Consider the following 16,680-nt stretch of genomic DNA (forward strand, 5'->3'; position numbering starts at 1 on the left):
ATAAAGATCCAGCATGTATGTGTATATATGCTTTTCTTTTCCTTAACCCTACAGAGAAGTGCCATAAATGTGTGTGTGTGTGTGTGTGTGTAGAGAGAAGGTAGACAGAGTTTCCAAATTTGTATGTTCTGCTCCAGTCCATCAGTGAGAAATAGATGAAAAAGAAAAATGGTGATATATCCATTTAATGGGATACCACATAGCCACGGTCATTAAACAAAGAAAGCAGGGAAGCTGTGGGACTCTAAGTCCCAATATGGAAAAATCTCCATGACAGATCATTAAGCAAACAAAGCAGACCTACATGGAAAATTGTCACAATGTAACAAAGGTGTCCACAGATACTGGACAACCACAAAAACAAATATCCACCAAAAGGGAGCAAGGTCAAGATGTATGAATAGCTCCATTTCTGTTAAAAAAAAAATATGTTAGTTTGTACATTAAAAATAAATTTGGAAGAGGGGTGCCTGGGTGGTTCAGTTGGTGAAGCGTCCGACTCTTGATTTCAGCTCAGGTCATGATCTCGGGGTTGTGGGATCGATCCCCACGTCGGGTTCCATGTTGGGCATGGAGCCTGCTTAAGACTCTCTCCCTCTCTCTCTACGCACCATCCCCCTCTCTAAAAAAAATTTTTTTAATTAAAAATAAAAATTAAAAAAAAAATCTGGATGAATATACACCCAACCATGCAAAGTCACCACCTTTGGGGAATGGGACCATGAGGGACACGGTTTCAGAGGCTATGTAGTTCCATGACTGAATTTTTATAAACAGGATGTCTTTTAAGATTTTTTTTAATCTACTTCAAAAAATTTTAGCTGTCATTTAGAATTAAGAATTCCACTGAGGACCCCTCTCAGAAAGAGCGGGAAAAGTGGGGAGAGTGAGACAGAGCTCCCTTTAAATGCAGAATCCTAAGTACTTTGAGCCCTAGAAGGATATTCTCAACTACCTGCATAAACTAGGACTATCAAAGGCTAACTTTTTAAAGTTGGAAATGAAACACAGCAATGCCCCCAAATATAAACAGCCCTAAAGCCAGATGCAGCATCTGTCTCCCTAAACACCCAGAGAATTGTATCCTGGCAGGAGATTTTCATTTCTCCATCACTGAGGTCTGTCGGCTTGGCCCCCCAGACCCACCCCTCTGAGCTCAGATCTGAGCCCTTCAGTTCCCCTGGGACCAGGACCACAGGAATCCCTCTGCCTCCGACCCTGGCACTTCTAACTGCTCAGTCTCGAATGAGACAGGCAGGCTACTTGGCCCAGACATTATTGCTCACATGGACATGTCCTTCTTGACATTTTTTCCTCCAAATGATTTATCCTTTAATTGTTCTTTAGGCTACTGGATGCCATCAGTCCTGTGATTGCACCTGGACCTTCCCATGAACTGCCATGGAAGATACCCCATGGCCATCTGCTCGTGGCCATTTGTCATGGGGCAGGAAGTTGTCATTTCTTAGGACCCTTCATTCCCCTGCAAATTAACTCCCCACTCCCTTCATCCATGTTCCTGCTGTGTTATTGCTGCAACACAAATACATTCTTTCCATTGAGATGGTTCTTCATGGTTTTCTTAGAAACTTTGGTTTGCTACAATTTATGCCTTGATTAAAAATGTGCTGTCGGGTGAGACATGCCATTCAGGAGAGGGTGCTTTGTTAATTAGTAAAACAAATCAGGTCAAATGTTCCTCATAAAGATTTTGCATGTCTGCAATTCTGAAATGCCTTACGTTTGGCTTAATTTTGTGTTATAAAAAACAGAGAAAAGAGAAAATCTACCTTTTTTTAGGCAAGTTCGACAATTAAGAGCAAGAGAGACAAATCTCGGTTGTTGTTTTTTTTTTACAAAATCATATACTATGAAAATAATTATTTTTTTAAAGATTTTATTTATTTATTTGACACAGAGAGAGAGCACAAGGAGGGGGAACATCAGGCAGAGGGAGAAGCAGACTCCCCGTTGAGCAGGGCACTTGACTCAGGGCTCCATTCCAGGACTCCGGGATCATGACCTGAACCAAAGGCAGACACTTAACCTACTGAGCCACCCAGGCGTCCTGAAAATAATTATTTTCAAATAATGACTATTTTAAGTCCAGTTTGTGAGTGAGTGTGTGTGTGTGTGTGTGTGTGTGTGATCTGAACCACACATTTATTTTAGTGCTAATATATTCAGTGTTTTTTTTAGTCTTGCTTTTTTTATTAATTTTTCTTTAATTCCAAGTCTCTTTTTTTTTTAATCTAAAAGTAGCAGCTACCTGCCTGAGAGAGGCCATTGGCCCCTGCAGTTCTTTGGGAAACCTTTTTTTTCATGCCATCCATCCAATATCTATAAAACTTAGATCCTTTCTGGACAAATGGCCTTCAAACAGGGATGAGTCCATTTGTATAATACCCCTTCCCCTGTTCCTAAAATCATATGGGCAGGTTGTTTACCCATCTCATTACCTCCTAATGAGAAGAGCTTACCCGACTTTATTCACAGCCCCTCCACTAACACAGTGCCTGCCATGAAGTAGGTGCTTAGAAAATCTGTCTTGCCATTTATGAACTGATTTTTTGTTATTTCAGGTATGTTCTCTTTTTGCTCTTGATTGGCCTTTGACCAGGCCATGGCTCTCACGAGCCTTGAAGGACCGGGACAGACTGTATCTTACTCAGCTTGCTATTCTGAGAAACCAGCACAGAGATCCTTAATATTTTTAAAAATTTTTTCAACCTCCAACTGTACTCTAGGCATTGTGGAAGATACAAAAATAAATAAGGTAGGGTTGCTGTCCATGATAACCTGGCCACTTACTCATAAAAGGGGACCAAATCACTAACATTTGATTATTTAAAATGGAACTCGGTTAATGCTTCACAGGCATGTCCTCATTTCATTATCTAAATAAGACTCACAGGCAGGCCTTACATTCCCACTTTACGAACAAGGAAACTGAGGCTCTTAGAATTCAGGGAATTCGCCCTGTTATAACGTGCGCAGTTAAGAGCGGGCTGAGCAAGGAAGTTAGCCCAGGGTCATCAGGAGTCCTGGACAAGACCAGGCAGTGTATAGCTTCACGCTAAGGACCATGGGAGGCAGAGGGAAAGGACTCAACTGAAAATCACAAGAGCAGAGACATCTACTGTTCCAACAAAAATCCTGTGGTTCTAAGTGACAGAGACAGAAATCCAACTCCATGTGGCTTTAAAAAGAGAACAAGGACATTTACTGGCTCTTAAATGGAAAAGTCCAGGGATAAGAACACGGCTGGATCCCAGGAGCTCAAACAATGTCAGGAAGTCTGGTCTCTAAGTGTGGGTTCTGCTTGCCTCCAGGGTCATTGTCAAGCAGGCTTCTGGGCTGACGATGGCACAGATGTCCCCAGGGAAACACCCAGCAGCTTAGCGCGCCCAGCCAAAAGACAGGGCATCGCACCCGGGAACGCACCAGTGAAGTCCCAAACCCAATGCCTATCCCTAAACCACTTCTCACCACCATATTGGTCTATCTACTCACCCAGCATGACACAATAAAATAATAAAATACAAAAATCAAATTGAAGACAAAATTAGATTAGCAAAAATAATTAGATTACAAGTAGAATAGTGAAAATAGATTAAATTCAAAAGTAAATACAAATTTAAATTTTAAATAGATACTTTTTTAAAGTTTATTTATTTGAGAGAGAGAGAGACAGCGAGAGTGAGGGGGGGGAGCAGAGGGAGAGAAAGAAGCAGGCTCCCCACTGAACAGGGAGCCTGACCCGGGGCTCGATTCCAGGACTCTGAGATCAGGACCTGAGCCAAAGGCAGAGGCTTAACTGACTGAGACACCCAGGTACCCCTAAATAAATTTTTTAAAACTAAACTTTTAAAGGCCCGAGCAGCTCTACGGTAAGGTAGCTATGAGATGTAGACTAAAAAGGAAGAGAGAAGTTGTTTGCAAAGTATTTCTTTTTCCATATCACCAAGGCAAGCGGCATAAGGGGGCACCCCAAGTACACTTGAATCACGTCTCCCGCGTCTTACTTGGAAGGCTGGTAGTTGGTGAGTTAACACACCTGTTCCTGATTTCGGGAAAGCACTGTTTCTCAGAACCATGCCCTCCTCCAGCACACTTTCATGTATTCATTAGTCAGAACTGGGTCACTGACACACCGGGATCCAAAGAAAGCCGGAAATTCAGGGACTTGGCTTCTAGCCTCTGTAACAGAGGCAGACTGGGAAGAAAGGGGATCGAAACAGGCACTGAGTTACCCAATCAACAGTGTCTACCAAAGCAGAAAGAACCTAGAACCATTCCAAAGCCATATGAATGAAGAATTCTTCCACATTTAAACAACTATTTTTCACTATTTCTTGCCCCTAATTCAATAGCAATTTTTTCAGCAAATTATGCTTCCAAAGCATTCGTCTTAGTTTTCATAGAAGTGTTAAATGTTGCGTTTTTATCTAATTGGATTACACGATATTCGATTTATTTATTATTTAATCCATTTAATTGAATGTATTCTAAATTACAACACAACTACCCCGAAGAGGTTTGGGAGCTAACTCGGTCCGCTCGGTTAGCCGCAGAGAAGTGCCTGGCCAGGCAGCGGGTGAGCAAGGCAAAGCAACAGCCTCACCGAGAGGACTTCACTGAGGATACCTGTCATCGGCTGCCCAGGGGTCGATGGTGAGAGCTTCTACCGAACCAGCACCAGGCTAGGCTTCGGGAGAAAATCAGATCAGAATGGAGAGCCCCCAAACAGCCAACGAGCTATCATTCAAGCCCACTTATCTCATGGCAGGGATGGAGCAAACACAGATGGGCTTGAACGATAGACGTGCTGAGCGCCGGCACAAAGAGGACTGTCCAGGTGGAAGGGCATGGTGGATGTTACCGGCACCAGCCCACCTCCTCTCAGCCTGCCGCTTCGGGGCACACAGTGGGACTGCCAACAGCCAGCACCTGCATCTGCTTCCCTGGGGCTTTCTCTACCGCACCTCTCTCTCTAGCCCCGAGCTCTGCAGAATTCACACCTGGATCAACCTTCCCTGGGTGGCGGGCAGGAGCAGGTATATAACTATCCCGCCCCCCCACCGACCCCCACCTCCTTAGGGAATGTGCTCTACACCATTTCCTAGAGTTTCCAGCAAGATCTAGCTGCATGAACCACGTGGGAGGGGAGGGGGAGGGGAAGGGGTGAAAGATTTTTAAAAATTAAAAAATAGAAAGACATCGCTCTAGGTGTGGGCTATGATAGCTGGCTTGATGATACAATCTAGTCTGGCTCTTTCCATGTCCTGTCTCCCCTCTCAATTCCCCTCAAGATGATTCTTAAAATTACCTGCCAAATAAGCTACTTGGGACTCAAATCCTTATTACAGGATCTACTTCCGAGAAATACTAAATTAAGTTGAAAAATATTTATAACAGCTTCCACTTACTGAGGCATTAAATATGCACCTGGAATTGTGCCAGGGAGCTTACCTGTGTGTCCCCACTCATTTTCACAACAAGTCCACGAAAAAGAAATGACTGTTATCATGGTTGGATAAAAAGCTGGGACTCAGAGAGGTTAAGTAACTTGAGCAACAACACACAGCTAAAAAGCAGCAGACCTCAACGGATGAATGGATAAACCGATTGTAGAGATCTACATACAATGGAATATTCAGCCATAAAAAGGAATATTGATATATTTGACAACATGGGTCAACTCCAAAAACATCATGCTAAGTGTGGAAAAAAATAAACGAGAAATCACGTGTACAATGATTCTATTTATATGAAATATCCAGAACAGATAAATCCAGAGACAGAACTCCAATAGGAGAGAAGGGAGGGAATGGAGAGAAACTTCTTAGTGGGGATGAGGTTTTGCTTCAAAATGATGGAAATGATCTGAAACAAGATAGAGACAGTGTTTGCAAACCACTGTGAATAAACTAAATGCCACTGAATCAGTCACTTTCAAATGGTTCATACTATGTGAGTTTCCCACAAATATATTTTTTAGTGGCATAGCTGGCAGTTTAAACCAAGCGACTCACACCAAGAAGCTCTTCCATCACTGATTCTCAGTGTGGTCCATGGGCCACTGGTAGAAGCGGCACCTGGTCACTTGCGAGAAATGCACATTCCTAGGCCCTACCCCAGAGCCCCCAAAGCAGCAGCTCAAGGAGCAAGCCTAGCAATCTGGGTTTTGAGGTGGTGCCCTTTGAGGACCAGTAGCATATGTCGAGAATTTAAAACAAGCCTTATGCTTAGCAACACTGAGCTAATCTCAATCGAAACCCTTCCGGTGAAAATGAAGTAGTTGCTGGATGCACTGAAATTGGGATTTCAAGGGCTTGCACAGGCGAGTTTGCATGTGTGTAAGTCATCACACGTGTTCAGGGTTTCCCAGCCTGGTCGGGGTCAGGGCGTCCTCTCCTTCAAGGTATATGGATGCTCCCCAAAGCACAAACCGGAGCAGGGCCGTGCTGCCTGGGGGGAGAAGGGGGCCCTCAGCTGGCCTGGCACATCCATCTTCATCTGTCTGTCTGCAGGCCCAGGGCGGGCTGGGGCGTGGGCTCACCAGACCAGCTGAGACCAAATTGGCAAATATTTCTCCAAGATAAAACAGAGGACATTCTTGGGACATGCCAGAACTAATTCTCATAAATATCCCCAGGCTCCAAGGAGTTCCGAAAATCTGTTTTTTTCCTCAGTACCAGAAAAACAGACCCAGTGAATTTACTGACAAAAGCTGTTAGGTATAAAACCAAAATTCTTTCATTTTTAAACTAGGTTTACTGTTTTTGTTCAATTCTGGTTGAAGCCCTTCACCGATGTGCCCCTTGTTTTCCGTAATAGTCCTCTGGATAAAGGTTCTCTTTGGAATGGTCTCCCCCGATGCATAAACAGAGGCAAAAGACAAGAAATTAAGAGCAAAGACTTTCAATAAAGATCTTGAATCTGATTCATCAAACCAAAGAGAATGAGACAAGGAGCATCTTTGAATTTTGCCCACAGCCAATGCGATCAAATGAACTTCCAGAATCTGGCCATGATATGGCAGCAAGTGTGGCCCCTTGACCGTGAGCAATGAAGAGGCGAAGAAGAAAAGCTCCAGCCAAACGAGGCTCCATCTCAAGGGGCCAGACAGAACCACATCATTTCGGGCCACCAACCCAGGACCATTCATAGTCTCATCACTGAGGGCTGTTGCTTCCCCAGGCCCAAAGGCCAAAGCATCCCTTTCTCCTGCACAGGTTTTGACTTCTGAGGATTGCTACTTCCAAAATAAGCTGAGAAAAGAAGCGGGATTTTCCCCAGCTCTGTAGCCTAAGAGAAATGAGGAATGCTGACCAAAACAGCTTAGGAGGCTCAAGAAATTCTTCACATTCACTCAAGATAAACTGAACCTCTGCTCTGAGTGAGGCACTATCCCGGGACTTGGAGGATGGCAGGGAGGGAAACAGATGATAGACAACGAATAGTAAGTATTCACTATAGACCCTGTGCTGAGCACTTTACACCCATGATCTTATTTAGCCCTCACCATACGCAGAAGTTACTACTTCGTGACTCGAAGGGGCACCTGGGTGGCTCAGTTGGTTAAGCGTCTGCCTTCGGCTCAGGTCATGATCTCAGGGTCCTGGGATCGAGCCCCGCATTGGGCTCCCTGCTCAGTGGGGAGCCTGCTTCTCCCTCTCCCTCTGCCTGACACTCTGCCTACTTGTGCTCTCCCTCCCTCCCTACCTCCCTCTGTCAAATAAATAAATCTTAAAAAAAAAATAAATGTGACTGGAGAATCAGAGAAGTATAACCACTTGCCCAAGGTCACAGAGCTGGTCAAGACTGGTGCCGGGCAGGGGTAGATTTTAGGCAGTCTCACTCTAAAGCCCACATTCAACCATACCACAGCCTTCGAGGAAGGACGAGATCTGGGAAATGTCTTACTTTTGCTTCGACCCTTTTTCTCACATGAGAATAGCTCTAGTGTTCCGATCCCAAAAATGATGGCACAGAGGTAATTTAACATTCTCTGAATTATTTTACACTCTTGCCATGATCACGTATCGTCAGGAAGAATATTTTCATTTTTTATTATTTTTTCTCAAAGGAAGCTTAAATGCTAGTTAGAAAAAGGCAGGCAGTACAGGAAAGCAGTTGTGTCGTTCATTCAAGAGAGCTCTGAGCCGCGGTGGCGTGCCTGGGACACAGCCGGCCCAGGAATGAGGCGGACGCCACACCCGCCTTCTTGGAATGGATATTCTGGCGGGGGAATGACGCGGCACTTCTCTCAGTTGGGGTACAGGGAGGGGAGGGCCCCAGCAGAGCCGTCCAGGGGCAGGCCTGGAGTCGGGGGTGGGAGGGTTCCCCGAGGAGGTGAAGATTGGACCAGCAGAGGAAGGAGAAGCAGCAAAAGCAAAGTGGATTCCCGACAAGGGAAAAGCCTGAGCCGAGGCCTCGAGAGAAGGGACAAGAATTGTTGGGAGAAAAGGAGAGACGGCCCACAGGCTCTAAGAAAAAGCAAGCAGATCAGGTTGCCGAGGTGGGGACAAGTCAGACAGCAGATGGCCTCGTGGGTGAGCATGTCCCCTGAGAAGTGTGGAAATCTTCATCCTTAGAACAGTGGGCACCACTGAAAGGTTTTAATCAAGAGAGTGAAAATAGACAATCACCCAAATCCCGCCATCCAGACAGGACAACAGTTAATATTTTGCTGTGAATCCTCCAAAACATGTTCCTGGCACCCATCATCATAAGCGTGGAGCTATATATATAACCTCTTCAAATGTGGAGCCAGACCACGGTCTGTTTTCCAGTCTGCTTTTTTCTCTTCATAGCCGGGGGTCCACCTCAAATGTCCATCATTTTAGGTCAGGAACATGGCTCTAGGTCTTTATTTTCATGGCGCCTGGTATTCCAGGATATGAAGAGATCAAATTTTAGTGAACCGGCTTCTGGGGATGGACGGCTAACTTGTTTCCATTTTCCTCCGCTGGTGGGCAAACCACAGTGACCGTCCTGACACACACAGCACCCCAGAGGTCTCCTTCAGTTCGGCCGGGCTGTCTTTGCCGGCACCCTCTGGTCATCCCAAAGGCCTGGCTTGCCCTTGATCTGAAGGGTTGGTGTCTCACTACCAGTTAGGTTAACAGAGATGTAGGGCTTCATTTGGCAGGCGTGACGATGACAGTTTCCAACCTGATCCAAAGCAGATGGAGGGACCCGGAGAGATATTAAAATAAAGAGGGAATTGGCAGCTGGGTCTTCCTCCGGGAATTAGGGAGGCCAGTAAGGATGAATTAAGTGTTTAAAAAAAAAAAAAGGTGAAATGAGCTGGAATCCAGCCACAGGCTCATCTTGCATCTGACAGCGGCACATATGTCTGGGAGCTGGACTCTCATGCGGAGACCGTTGAGGGGAGCCGTGATGTGATGATGAGGGGTGCAGGATCCCCCGGTCCAGCCCCGTCGCCTCCCCTGTCCCCTATGTCTCTCATCCTCTCTCACTGAGCTCCAGCCTCGCTGGCCTCCTGTCTCTTACCCTGCTGAGCCCGAAGCTTCTGCGTCGGCTGGGCCCTCCTTCCAGAACGTTCCTCCCCAGATCCTGCCATGGATGGAGACGTCTCATCACTCCCTCCTGTGCCCCCTCTCCAGGAAGCCTTCCCCAAGCACTCTGTCTCTCGTGTACCCTCATCACCGTAAAATCTCCCTTTATTTTCTGTCCAGTACCCCTCAAAAGTATCTTGTTTTTTATTGGTTTATGTAGAGCCTGTCATCCCTTACTAGCATGTAAGCTCTGTCAGGGCAGGGATCTCATCGTCCTTCTCCCTGACTGTATCCCAATCACCTAGCACACAGCCTTGAACAAAAGGCACAAAATCTATGTCTGATGAATGAATGAATGAATGTATGTCAGTCATACCGACCTGGGTTCAGATTCCAGCTCTGCCTCTGTAGGACCCGGGGTAAATATTAACTATTCTTTTTTTTTTTTTAAAGATGTTATTTATTTATTTGACAGAGAGAGAGAGACACAGCAAGAGAGGGAACACAAGCAGGGGGAGTGGGAGAGGGAGAAGCAGGCTTCCCGCCGAGCAGGGAGCCCGATGTGGGGCTCGATCCCAGGACTCTGGGATCATGACCTGAGCCAAAGGCAGACGCTTAACAACTGAGCCACTCAGATGCCCCAATATTTAACTATTCTGAGCCAGTTATTTTCTCAGTGGGTGTGATAAAGGCTCCCACCTCCCTAAAGTACCATGAAGATGAGCAAGATGATACCCATGAAAATATCACGAAGCCCAGCACCCAGCTCCCACACCACAGCAAGCGTCCAGAGCAGGGTAGGCAGACTAGAGAAGTCTTTCTAGAGGAAATCCAGCTCTGTCAGGCACTCTGTTACCACCTTCAGCTGTCCCCTGGGCTTTCAAGCCCATAATTTCACCTGGACCAGGTACAGGGTCTCTTTAGAGCTGAAGACAGCTGAAGCTAGTTATCCAACAGGTTCTGGGAACCCAAACGTTATCGTCACCCGTTTACCACCTTGCTCAAAGATCAGTTTTTAACAATGACCAGGGCCTCCCAAGGCAGGTTCTGACTTCCTCATGAAGGCAGGAAATAAGCCTGTGTGCACTGTCCCCTCTGTAAGGGGCAATGATTACAACCAAGCTGGTCTACACTCATAACAACGGTATTAATTATTGGCAGAATTTAATATTTGCATTACTGGACATGTCTCCCCTTGAATTCTCCAATTCCCAGCAAGAAGCCTCTCGCTTTAGCTCATTAGCTGTTCCCCGTATGGAGGGGAGATGACAACTCTACATCACACAAGGTTGGTTCTCCTCTATTAGGAACAGGCCTCTTTTTCTAGAATGGAGAGGAGGAACCAGGTAGTTCCCAAGTATAGTGCACTCTCTGGCGGTCATTATTCAAACTGCAATACCAGCATTCACACCATCCCCTTCCCCAGGGCCTGTTCCCAGGCACCGCAGAAGTGGCCTTTGGGACTTCGAGATGACCTTTGACTCCAGTTGGATGAGAATAATCCCCTCTCCCACATGACTCTTATTAAATTACGTGTGGAAGGGAGAGGGTAATGGGTACAGTCTCTTAAGATAATGGGAATTAAGGCTTTTGCCAAGATGAGGCCACACCTTGAATCCTTTGCTGTGGATTTCAAAGCAAACTTGAACCTGGAGGGGAAGGGGACGTGGGGGGAGTCCTGGGGTTTGTTTATGCTGCACAAGAAAGGGCTTCCTGTTGCCAAGAAGACCGGATCTAAAGTGCTCAAAGCCTCAGTGGGCTGCCAACATTTCTTATGCAATCCCCTTTGATGATTCTGGTGCAAATTTATGGAAATATGTGGAGGTGCTTTCCCAGGAAATCCACCCAGACCTGGGGGGAGGAGGAAGACGAGAAAGCAAGACCTTAGGGCTGGGTCCTGCCAAGCCTAAGACAGTTGGCAACTGTAGGATGTTCTCCTGGGCTCCCAGAATAGAGCCCAGATCATCTGAGTATCAGGGTACAGTGGGGAGGGGGTATCCTATCACTGGAGAAACCTCATCAAGTTCATTCCTTTTAACAGTTTTTTAATTTGTAGGCATTTCCCAAAGAAAAACCAGTATCTTCCCACTTTCTGGATACAAGTGTTTTCTGCTGCTAAAGTGGAAAAATGCCTAACTTTCTCACCCCGCTCTGAACAGCTAGACTCCTTCCATCTCCCCATCGTCCCAACCTATCAAAATGATCTCCTGATCATCATAAGTGGCCCTAAACCGACACTATGCCGAAGCCCATTGAAGACAGAACAGGTGAATAAATCATGGGTTCCACACTAGGGGATCGTATGCACCATGAGAACAAGCGTAAACCAGGTCCACTGCCCTGGAGGGGTGGTGTGTATACTGTGGAGCTAGAAAAGCTGTGGAGTTCTGTGCAGGGCACAGTGTATGGTAGGATAGAAGTGGGCATCTGTGTTTGTAACCTGTTTGTATGAACAAGAGAAGGATACACTCCAAATAGTTGACATTGGCTTTTTGAAGGGGGCAAGACGATGGGGAGGGGGCACATTTTCTTTCTACTCTAGATGTCATTCCTTCCATAAAGGAGAAGAAAATCCAGCCCTTCCCATGTCAGGTGATCCCACAGGCCCCCCACCCCATGAAGCCTTTCCCTGTTTTCCATTATGAGGTACCATCCCTCCCACCTTTATTCTCCCCATAAAGCTTTTCTTTGCTGGTTTTCTTTGGCACTCATGGTGTATATTTTGGCATCAACATAAGGGTCTCATCTGCCCCCTAGATTTTGAGCGTTTCCAAGACCAGGAAGGAGCATCAGCTACAACAAGTGCTTGATAACTGTTTCCAAAGCTCATAAATAGAAGAAACACTTAACGATTCGGGGATTGATTCCTAACGACTGGGGGGAAATGTAGGGTTTCGAACCACACCACAAATCCAACTCCAGGTGAATCAAAGAATTCAATTTAAAGAACCAAATATTCAGTCTGTCGCAACAGTTCTCAAACTTCAGGGAGCATCAGAATCATCTGAAGGTCTTGTTAAAACACCAACGTGGGGTCCCAGCCCTAGAGTTTCTAATTCGGTAGGTCTGCCGTGGGGCCATTTGCATTTCTAACAAGGTACCAGGTGATGCTGATGGTCCCAAGACCACAGAGCCTCACACTGGAAACAGCTGGTCTATGATCTTATGGTGAATTACTCCATTCTAGGCAAAGGAAGAAATTACAAACAGCAAAGTAGAACTGGACCAGTGGTTCACAGACTTGGTTGCCCATCAGAATTATGCCTCCACCCTCTTCAGCTTGATGAATGACACAGTCCCTTCACCTTCAGATGGCTCAGCAGTCAACACTTTTTGAGACACATCCTTCCAGGTGAATCTAAGGCGCAGCCTGTTTAGGTAACTACTGGATTTACGTACATGTAATTTAGAAAATGATAGAATAAACACTAGAATAGGAAGAGGAAAAAGCAAGGGGAAGGGATTTGCATGAAATGTGAGGAAAGGCTGAGGGCCTTTCAAGAGCCGTATCAAGAGCCTGTTCAAGTGTTTAAGAAAAATTTTGAATCCCCAGTAGTTAAATAGGAAAAGACTTGAGAAGACAATTGGCAGCCACAACAGCAATTGCCCGCCAGTTCCCTCTGGAACTCTCTAGAACACTCTGCGGGTGACTTCTCTGATCAAAGCTCGAGCTCCCTCCTCTGGACTTCTTGCCCCAGAATGAAGGTTCTAGAGGAAAAAAGCCCTTCCCATGCTCACTTCCATATGCTCTGTCTCTGCACTTCTGGAAGTCCGCAGGATGCCCCAGGGCACCTGGAGACACCGAGACGCATCAGTGGTGACCCTAACAGCATCAGGAACAGCTTCTTCAGCAGGTACCAGCTCTGAGACAGGATGTACCAAAAGCAACCCTTGGGTGCATTCTTACTTGGCTCCTGTGAGGAAGTATTTTTAACTTCACGTGAGAAAACAGAGGCCCAGAAAGGTGTTCAATACTAACAAAGGTGGCAGAACCAAAGTTGGGGGCTCCCAAAATCTTCATGAGCAACTCACCCCACTGCCGTTCTTTAAGAATGACATCTTCTAGCCTGTGAAGTGCAACAGAGCTTCCAGACCTACCTCTCCCAGGGAGCCCCCAAAACCCCAGAAAGATGCCATTTATTAGGCCCCAGGCAGTCTCAATTCCCACACACAGGCGTTCACTTTATTCTCATGATGAATCCATGAGATGGTAGTTATCCCCATTGTACAGACGAGGAAACCACAGTCAGAAAATTATGCACTTTACCTGAGGCGAGGCTAGACGTGCTTGGCTTTTCTCCATTCAAAGATTCCAGGCTGCACTGTCTTTTGCTTGTTTTCCAAAATGCAAGGTGGATTTCAGCCCCAGGTGGATCTAGTTCCAGATCCGCGGTCCTCCCCGCTTCACCACGCTCCAGGGACCCCATCCTGAGCCGTCCCCACAGTCTGGGCTCCGGGCTCTGCCAGTGGGAGCAGCTACAAGCTGACCCAGCCTGGGGGGCTGGATGGCGGGAGGCTGTGAGGTCCCAGGGATCCAGGCAGGAGGCTGTCACGGGTCCCCAGTCCTGGTGTGGCGCATGCTGGGAAGGCCGGCCCCTCAGACTGCTGGGAAGGTGAGTGCCTTCTGCTGCCCAGGTGCACCTCCTTGAGAGCTGGGAAACAGGGCAGGGCTGAGAGAAAGGTCCCAGAAACAGCCCACTCTCTACAGACCCTAGAGGCTGCCTGGGGCAGATGTGATTCTGCTCTACCTTCCCTCACACCACCCCTGCAGTATCCTGCTAGGATGACCAGGTTGAAATTACACACACACGGGGCTCAATTTGAATTTCAAATACACAACGAATTTTTTTTTAGCGTAAGTATATCACAAATATTGCACAGAGAAGGAGAAATTCTTCCTCTACCCATCAAGGTCCTCTAGCTGGCCTAAGAATTAAATTGACATGAAACAGATAAAAAAAACAACAACAACAACAAAGTTTTAGTCCATGCGCATGGAAGCCTAAAAATGAGATTGAGACCTAAAGAAATGACCAAGGCAGGTAGTTTTTATACATTTTAGACAAAAAAGACAATAAATCCATGAGGAATGGCTAGAACAAAGAAAACATCGGGAGCTTCAATTCATAAGGAATTCTAAGCAGAATTTGGACTGGAGTCATAAATTAGTAAAAAGTCACAAGAGTTCTTTCTACAGCCTCCTGGGCTCTAAATGTCCCATCTCCGATGATCAGGATGTCTCTTTACCTGCTGGTGCAGGGACGGTACTTTTCACGTGAGGGATGTACTTTCTGCTTTCAGGGGGACGGAGGAGGGGCTGAGGGTCCTTCTGGCACAGGCTGTCTCCTAAGAAACTTCTGTGTAAAATAACTGGAACCAAACCAGAGTTTGCCCACCTACCTGATGCGCAGCAAGTCGGTAAAATCGAACCCTGAGCTTTTGCAGTGAAGAGACATAGGCCATGTATTGGTGTAGCGCCACCCAGGACCATGGGTGCTGATGCTCAAAAAGTCCCCAACTCCCAGATGACTTGCCAGTGGGGGTTTTAGAAGGGCAAAATTTGGGGCGGGGTCTCCTGAGAAGGTGGAGGCTGTTGATGGGAGGCCCCCAGGGCCACGCTAGTAGGCGTTCCAGTGCGGCTCCGTCTGCCCCCCACCCCCCATTCATGGGACATATGTATTCTAAACAGTTACTTACTGGGATGCCTGGGTGGCTCAGTCGGTTAAGCGTCTGCCTTCAGCTCAGGTCCTGATCCTGGGGTCCTGGGATCGAGTCCCACGTCGGGCTCTCTGCTCAGCGGGGAGCCTGCTTTTCCCTCCGCCTGCCACTCCCCCTGCTTGTGCTCTCTCTCTGACAAATGAATAAATAAAATCTTTTTTTTTTAAGATTTATTTATTTATTTTTAGAGAGCAAGAATGAGAGAGAGAGAGCGAGCACATGAGAGGGGGGAGGGTCAGAGGGAGAAGCAGGGAGCCCCATGCGGGACTTGATCCCGGGACTCCAGGATCACGACCTGAGCCGAAGGCAGTCGCTTAACCAACTGAGCCACCCAGGCGCCCAAATAAAATCTTTTTTAAAAATAAAAAATAAGATGTTACTCATTGTGTATCTGAAATTCAAATTGAACTGGGCATCCTGTGTTTTGCCTGCCTCCTCAAGACTCGGGGGCCTGGAGCCGGTCTTTTATGGGGCTGCTGGGGGGGCCCCTTAGCCTCCGCCGGCCGCCACCCACTCAGCCCCTCAGTTTATATGCTGATTTGCTCTGGATCAAGCCAAGCATCGCGCTAAGCACCTTAAATTCCCATTATGATTTATTTGTTGACCCCTAAGTTACTCAAGAAATAGTTCCACATTTCCAAACACTTGAGGGCGTTTCCATTCTTTTTAATTATTAATTGCTCAAGGAGCTGGTTGGCCTCCACTCTGGCCACACTGGCCTCCTCGAGCTCCCACATCTGGCCGCTCCTGTCTCCGGGCCTTTGCACGGGCTGAACCCCCTCCTCCGAGGATGCTCTTCCCACAGATACCTGCAAGACTCACTCCTTCGCTTCCTGCCTACGTCTACTCAATGTCCCCTCTGAGAGGCCCCTCCGGACCACCCCATATATAATGACATCCTCCCCCAGCACTTCCTGTCTGCTCTGCTCTGCTCTATTTTTGCCTCCATAAAAAAGGTATCACCAGGGGTGCCTGGGTGGCTCAGTCATTAAGTGTCTGCCTTCGGCTCAGGTCATGATCCCAAGGTCCTGGGATCGAGTCCCGCATCGGGCTCCCTGCTGGGCGGAAAGCCTGCTTCTCCCTCTCCTTCTACTGTTCCCCCTGCTTGTGCTCTCTCACTGTCTGTCAAATAAATTTTTTAAAAAAATCTTAAAACAATTAAGCGCATTACATACAATATCTTATTTAACTCTCATAGCAACCATCCTAGCTATTATGGCTATGGAGGACGTCGCCACCCAAAATTAATGGCAAAAGAAAACCGACGATTTTGTTATGCTCATAGGTTTTGTGGGTCAGTCATTCGTGTCGGGCAGGGTGTCTATTCAAGGTGGGGTCGACGCTTGGGGTGATTGAGGGCTGGGCACTGGGACCATCTGGAGGCATCTTTACTCACAGGTCTGGTGGTTGAAGCTGCCTGTGGACATGGGGATAT

Source organism: Mirounga leonina, unplaced genomic scaffold (assembly GCF_011800145.1).
Source record: "Mirounga leonina isolate KUSES-001 unplaced genomic scaffold, KU_Mleo_1.0 Mir_94, whole genome shotgun sequence".
Taxonomy (NCBI): domain Eukaryota; kingdom Metazoa; phylum Chordata; class Mammalia; order Carnivora; family Phocidae; genus Mirounga; species Mirounga leonina.